Below are 8095 nucleotides of genomic sequence, written 5' to 3' on the forward strand. Positions count from 1 at the left end.
TCACAAGATCATAATAAACTTACGTTAAAACTGGTGTCGTAAGATTCGGGAAAAATCTTCTCGAAGAAGGAGGGTATGATGTGAATTGCATATGGGTCAAATGCAGGATAACTAATGCGCCGTGTTGATGCAGTTTCTTTTATTTAAATAAGGGCCCAATGCTTTGTAAAATTGGCTGACCAAATTGTGTTTGTGCTTAACCAATTAATGGGCTTTAGTTTTGCTTTATCTTCAAGTTGAAATAAAGGTCCATATGCCAACTTAAGAACCAACCTTTGGAAGATCGAGAGGACCTTTGCTCAAAGTTTGTGGATGACTTTTGGTAGCCTTAAATTCAGTTACAATCAACCGTTAAGTAGCGGATCATTTTTAGCCTGAGTGGATCATTAACTAATAGCTTTAGGCGGGTTGATATTGAAATTTAGGTGTCTTTTGTAATTGTGATGGTTAAAGCTCCTATATAAGTTAAACCATTTTCATCAATGAAGGCAAGCTGAGTTTTATTCAGCAAATAAACGAGTTGTATCTCATCCATCTTAGTGAGAGTGATTCTCCTAAGTTCTTGAGTGATTCAAGAATCCATGAGTTTAATCAAAGGTCGTTTATCCCTTTTTGTGTTTCAACTCTTAGGCTTATCTTCCATTCTTGGAAGTGTGATGTCTATCAATTTCTGTTCCATCTTCTTTTATGTTTCCATTTTCTCGTTTTAAATAATTTCTCAAATTTCTTGCTTGTTAGCATCCAACAATGATTGATCAGTCAAACGAATCGAACCCTGTGGTTTCACATCATTTGGTATTCAGAGCCTGGCTATCTATATTTGGAATAGGAAAGGAAGTTTATTATACAAAGTGTTTAACCGAAGGCCATCCATGTTTAGTTGCATTCGATTACGGAAGCGAAAACAATGTTGTGAGCCAAAGATTGGTGGAGAAACTCTAGTTACCAGGAACCTTTCATCTGTATCAAGCATGGATCAAATTCAGTACATGGCAACGTGTGAACGAAGTATTATGTGATATTGCTCCCATTGACTCTTGTCATCTTCTTTTGGGATGGGCATGGCTTCGTTTTAAAACACTCTGATGAGTCATTATTTTCTTTCATTTCACTAGCCTTTGTGTACCCATTAGACAGTTGATTAGTGCTTAATTGTTCATCATTAGAGTGTTTTTCATCTGTTGGGCTTTATTGGGCCACTGTTCCGAATTTGGACTAATTTCACATTATTTGGCCTAATTTTTGTTTTTAATTATTTTTAGGTATTTGGGTGAAGCAATTTTGAACTTGGACATTAATATTTAGTTGAAGAAACTTTCCACATCATTGCCACATCATTTCCATGTCATTTCCACGTCACCAAAGTCAATGGGTCAACATTTGAGGCCCAGAGTGGCATTTTTGTAATTATGCGGCTCATAATGGCAGTTTTGTAATTCTGAGTGGCATGGGTGATATGACCACGAATTAGGTCTGCATGAGGAAGAGGCAGCCGCTCCATCATCTTCAACCTCTCTTCAAAACCTCCATTTTCGTTCTCCATGGACGCCCACCTTGCGGTTTTTCACGTTTTTGGCTCATTTTTACCGTTTTTATGCATATTTGACAGCACCCATTGAGGGTTTTACGTTTGGAATTCGTTTTCTTGCTTGGGCAGTTCGTTTTGTGGGTTTTATTGACTTGGAACAATACCCATTCATGGGGTTTTCGCATTTATATATGATAACACCGTTTTGCATTCCATTTAAGCTTTGAAATCTCAATTTTTGCTCTTAAATTGCGTTTTCAGATTTGATAAGTTAGGGTTCTTGGTTCTGATTTTTGTGATTTCAGTTTTGAAGTGCTTAATTACTCATTTCCATGTCTAGCTAAATTCGTGTATTGACTCCTTGATGAAAAATGCAATGAAGCTTTGAGGTTGTGCTTGTTTTGTGAAATTTGCCATATTTTGTTCTGAATTCGTGGAATGCATGTGGTGAATCTGTCAATGCTTAATTTACAGAGTAATTGCATGTGTTTTGTTTAAGATACGTTCATGCTTAATGTATGTAGCTTGGCTGTCACGAATTTAAGGATGTGTGCATTGCTTAATTGCATAATGAAGCTAGATTGTAATTTTCGCTTAGTGAATTATTATCTAGTGGATTGAGACAAGGCAGGGTTGGTGTTAATTTGGTGGCCTATGATAAGTGAAATTGCGTTTGAATCAGGGATGTCAATACGGTTTTAGTCACTGTAGCATTTAAATTAATCTATTGATTAGCATTCTGAATCTGTCTGCCATCCCCCCCCCTGTGTTTTATTGTTGTGTTCATCTGGAAAATTGGCTTTGAATGAAAATATTGGTCGTTGGGAGACGACTTGGTTCAGTTTATGTACTGCATTTAATATGTTTTAATTTGGTGGGGTACGACCTATATGAAATTTGGCGCCGTTGCCGGGGACCAATCGTTTCGTTCATAGTAAAATTTCCAGTGTGTTTGTGTTTTGTGTTTTGGTGTGTGTGTGTAGTTCAAGTGTGGTTGAGTTGGTATATGTTCATTGTGATGTTAATGTTGTGTTAAGTTCAGTGCCTGTTTCCATTCCTGTGTGTTTCTGTGTAGTGTAGTACATAGTGTCGCGACGCGCATGAATAGTGTCATTTGTAGTAGTGAATAGTGTTTGAATAGTGTCCAAATCTGGCATTTAACTTCTGGATTTTTGTTTTGGTAGCTACGAAGCTTGTTTTGACTTGAAATTTTTTTCCCCCACTTCTAAGACGTTGAACTTGATAGGAAAAATAGCTAGAGCAGTTGGTATGGTCTGAGTTAAGAGATTCAAAAAAATTTTGGACTGATTTTTAGTGAAACTTCAGAAGACCATAACTTTTGCTCTAGTTATCAGAATCACTATTATTTTATATGGATTTGGGGTAGAATTTGATTTCCCACCTTGTTGTAACCGGCTTTGCCGGTTTGCAAACTCAAATTCTCCAGAAAATGCCATTTTCTACATTTCAGCAATGTTTTTTGTGATTTTTCTTCATTTTTTTTACTTTTGAAAAATTGAAAAAAATACTTGTGCTTTGAGTTTTGATCTGATTTTTTTTGTGCTTCTGTTTGACCACTCAAAGGAATATCCTACCAATTTTCAAGTCATTTGAAGGTCGTTTGAGTATACTTGTAGTTATACCCTTTGTTATGCCAATATCACTACAATTAGTGCTTTTTGGTGCATGACCAGGGGAAACCCAAGTGAATTACAACCATTTGACCCTGAGATTGATAGGACATTCCACAGAGGAAGTAGGCATCCTAGGAATCCATCTTTGCATGCTGAATATTCAGTGACATTTCCTGATTCTTCTGATTCTCATCACATTCCTGACACTCCTCATTCTTTACATTCTGAGCATTTTCATACTGATAACATGGCTCAACCTCCTCCACCTCATGAGAGAACCATGAGTGAGCTCACTGCACCAGAGTTCACTTATGATAGTTTATGCATACAATACCCTGAGGAGGAGGTTCCATATGTGCTGAAAACTGGTTTAATACACTTGTTGCCAAAGTTTCATGGTCTTGAAGGTGAGGACCCGTGCAAACACTTGAAGCAGTTTCATGTCGTCTGTTCCACCATGAAGCCTGCAGATGTACAAGAGGACCATGTATACTTGAAGGCTTTCCCTCATTCTTTGGAGGGTAATGCGAAAGACTGGCTGTACTACCTAGCACCCAGGTCCATCACAAGCTGGGATGACCTGAAGAGATTGTTCCTTGCCAAGTTCTTTCCTGCTTCAAGGACAACAGCCATATGGAAGGAGATTTCTGGCATCAAGCAGCAATCTAGGGAGACCCTTTATGAGTATTGGGAGAGGTTCAAGAATCTCTGTTCCAGCTGTCCACACCATCAAATTTCTGAACATCTCCTCCTGCAGTATTTTTATGAAGGCTTACACCACATGGATCGAAATATGATTGATGCCGCAAGTGGTGGTGCCCTTGGTAACATAACCCCAGCTGCAGCCAGACAACTAATAGAGAACATGGCTTCAAATTCTCAACAATTTGGCACAAGGAGTGATGCCATAGTTGTTAGAGGTGTTCATGATGTAGGAGCAGCCGAGTACACAAAGAAGTTGGAAAGTAAGATTGATGTTCTTACTACACTAGTCAATCAACTTGCTTCCAATCAGAGAGCTCCAACTGCAAGAGTTTGTGGTCTTTGTACATCTGTTGATCATTTTACAGACTCTTGCCCAGTATTGCAACAACAGGCTTCTTCTTCTACACCAGTGGATACCCCTCAGGCCTATGCAGCAAATATTTTCAACAACAATAGGCCCCAACAGCAACAATAAAACCACCATGATTTGTCAACCAACAGATATAATCCAGGATGGAGGAATCACCCTAATTTGAGATGGGGAAACCAGGGTAACCAGCAGCCCCAACAATTTCAAAATGTGCAACCACCTCCGCAACAAAGAGTTGCACCTGCACCACAAGCTGCTCCTGTTCCACCTGTTCCACCTGTACCCACACCAGCTCCTGCTGCAGCACCTGCACCTTCTTCTTCTACTTCATTGGAGGACTTAGTCAGGATGATGACCCTTCAAAATATGCAATTTCAGCAGGAGACTAGGGCTTCAATCCAGAGTTTGACAAATCAAATGGGGCAGATGGCCACTCAGCTAAACCAGGCACAAGCTCAGAATTCTGACAAGCTTCCATCACAAACGGTGGAAAATCCAAGGAATGTGAGTGCCATTACATTAAGATCTGGGAAGAACATTGAAGTTCCCACTCCTGAGCCTACACCTCCAAAGGAAGCCGACCTTGCCAAACTTCAGAGAAAGCGTGATGCTTATGCAGCTGGTCCTTCCACATCTGCTGTGACTTCTACACCTTCCACCTCTACTGTTGCACCTTCCATACCTCTTCCTTTCCCTCCAAGAGCCATTCCAAGCAAAAAGATGGAAGAGGTTGACAAGGAGATCTTAGAAACTTTCAGGAAGGTGGATGTGAACATACCTCTGTTGGATGCCATTAAACAGATTCCCAGATATGCAAAGTTCTTGAAGGAGCTATGCACGCACAAGAGGAGGCTAAAGGGAAACGAAAAGATCAGCATGGGCAGAAACGTGTCAGCATTGATATGTAAATCTGTTCCTCAGATTCCTGAGAAGTGCAAGGACCCAGGTACATTTTGTGTACCTTGCATCATAGGTAACAATAAATTTGAAAATGCAATGCTTGATCTTGGTGCCTCAATAAATGTAATGCCTCTGTCTATTTTTAAATCTCTTTCTCTTGGACCCCTGCAACCTACGGGTGTGGTGATTCAGTTGGTAAATAGAAGTGTTGCCCACCCCGCAGGTTTGGTTGATGATGTTTTGGTTCGTGTTGGTGAATTGATTTTCCCTGCCGATTTTTACATTCTTGACATGGAAGAGGGATTTTCACATGGTTCTGCACCAATCATTTTAGGCAGATCATTTTTGAAAACTGCACGAACCAAAATTGATGTCCATGCAGGTACTTTGTCCATGGAGTTTGATGATATTGTTGTGCGATTCAACATTCTGGATGCCATGAAACATCCTTCTGAGGATCATTCTGTTTTTCACGTGGATATTATTGATGATGTTGTTGATGGATTGATTTCTGATTTCCACTCTTTGCATACATTAAAACATTCATCCGTGTCTGAGTTATCTGAATTTGCATGCATTGATGTTCTTGATTCTAATTCTGATTCTGATTCTGATGATGCTGAATATGATGTGGATAATGTTGAATGTACAGAGTTTGACTCTCTGGATGTTGTACCTATTCACTTTGATGTTATACAATCAGGTTGCACTAACCATGTTGCAGGAAGTACATATGCATCTGATTGTTATGCTCAGGTACAGGCTGTGGAACCCATTTCTCCCTCCCCTCTGGTTCCTGATATTCAGCCAGCATCCAGTACTCTAGAGTTGAAACCACTGCCAGACAACCTCAAGTATGTCTACTTAGAGGAGGAGAACAAACTGCCTGTCATCATTTCCACCTCCCTTACTGCTGAACAAGAGCAGAGGTTGTTGCAAGTTCTTAAGAAGCATAAGAAGGCAATTGGATGGACATTAGCTGACATCCCTGGTATTAGCCCATCAACATGCATGCACAGGATATTGTTGGAAGATGGAGCAAAGCCAGTGAGACAGCCACAGAGGCGACTCAACCCTGTCATCTCGGATGTTGTAAAGAAGGAGGTGACCAAGCTTCTACAAGCTGGGATCATCTACCCCATTTCTGACAGTCAGTGGGTTAGCCCCATCCATGTTGTTCCAAAGAAGACTGGCCTCACTGTAGTCAAGAAAGAAAAAGAGGAGCTAATTCCGACAAGAGTGCAAAACAGTTGGAGGGTTTGCATTAACTACAGAAAGCTAAATCAAGAAACCAGAAAAGACCACTTCCCCCTGCCTTTTATTGATCAGATGCTTGAGCGCTTGGCAGGTAAGTCCCACTATTGCTTTCTTGATGGGTTTTCTGGTTATTTTCAAATTCACATTGCACCTGAGGACCAAGAGAAAACCACATTCACCTACCCCTTTGCCACTTTTGCCTATAGGAGGATGCCGTTTGGTCTATGCAATGCCCCTGGCACATTCCAGCGGTGCATGCTAAGCATTTTTAGTGATTTTCTTGAAAAATGCATAGAGGTGTTTATGGACGACTTTACTGTATATGGGTCCTCATTTGATGCATGTTTGGATAGTTTGGACAGAGTTTTAAACAGGTGCATCCAATCTAACCTTGTTCTCAATTTTGAGAAATGTCATTTCATGGTAGAACAAGGCATAGTATTGGGGCACATAATTTCAAAAAAGGGCATTGAAGTTGACCCTGCCAAGATCTCAATTATTTCACAATTGCCTTACCCCTCTTCTGTGCGAGAGGTTCGTTCTTTTCTTGGCCATGCAGGGTTTTACAGGCACTTCATTCAAGACTTCAGTAAGAAGGCCCTCCCACTGTCCAACCTATTGCAAAAGGATGTTGACTTCATCTTTGATGAAGGATGCAAAGAGGCTTTTGATTGCCTCAAGAAGGCCCTGACCACAACTCCAATCATTCCGGCGCCCGATTGGACAGCCCCATTTGAGCTTATATGTGATGCATCCAACTATGCATTAGGGGATGTTCTAGCTCAAAGGATTGATAAGCAGCCGAGGGTAATCTACTATGCCTCCAGGACATTAGATGTTGCCCAATCAAATTACACCACAACAGAAAAAGAGCTCCTTGCGGTTGTTTTTGCACTTGAAAAGTTTCGATCTTATCTGCTTAGTTCTCTTGTTGTTGTGTTTACTGACCATGCAGCTCTTAAGTACCTGTTGAAGAAGGCAGAATCAAAACCTCGGCTGATAAGATGGATGCTCTGGCTCAAAGAATTTGATTTGGAGATCCGTGATAGGAGCGGAGCACAAAACCTGGTTGCAAACCACCTAAGCAGGATTGAGAGGTCTACTGATGATGCTACACTGATCCGGGATGACTTTCCCGATGAAAGTTTGTTGACACTCTCTACTTCTTCCTCACCTTGGTTTGCTAACATTGTTAATTATCTTGCTGCTTCTGTTTTTCCTCCCCTAGCATTCAGAGCTCAATGTGATAAACTCAAGAGCGATGCTAGGTACTACATTTGGGATGACCCCTATCTGTGGAAAATGTGCAGTGATCAGGCTACTAGGAGATGCATTCCGGACCATGAGATTGACTGGGTCCTCAAATTTTGTCATTCATCTACACCTGGTGGTCACCTTGGCACACAAAGGACAACTCGTAAGGTGCTAGATTGCGGATTTTATTGGCCCACCATCTTCAAAGATGCATGGAGGATTTGTAGCACATGTGAGGAATGCCAACGAGCAGGAGGAGCCATTTCTTGGAGACAACAGATGCCTCAACAACCCATGCTATTTTGTGAGGTGTTTGACGTCTGGGGTATAGATTTCATGGGCCCTTTCCCTGTCTCTTTTGGTTTCACTTACATCTTGCTTGCTGTTGATTATGTTTCAAAATGGGTGGAAGCCAAAGCCACTAGAACTAATGATGCTCGAGTTGTT

The 8095-nt window shown here is 40.9% G+C and overlaps 1 pseudogene; it reads left to right on the plus strand.

Annotated features, from left to right (window-relative positions):
• Nucleotides 1-3214: 3214 nt before the first annotated feature.
• On the plus strand, nt 3215-7823 carry LOC146887769 (uncharacterized; annotated as a pseudogene).
• The last annotated feature ends 272 nt before the right edge of the window (nt 7824-8095 follow it).

The sequence above is a fragment of the Vigna unguiculata genome, chromosome 3 (assembly GCF_037176805.1).
Source record: "Vigna unguiculata cultivar grain cowpea cultivar isolate G323 ecotype 2 chromosome 3, ASM3717680v1, whole genome shotgun sequence".
NCBI classification, from domain to species: domain Eukaryota; kingdom Viridiplantae; phylum Streptophyta; class Magnoliopsida; order Fabales; family Fabaceae; genus Vigna; species Vigna unguiculata.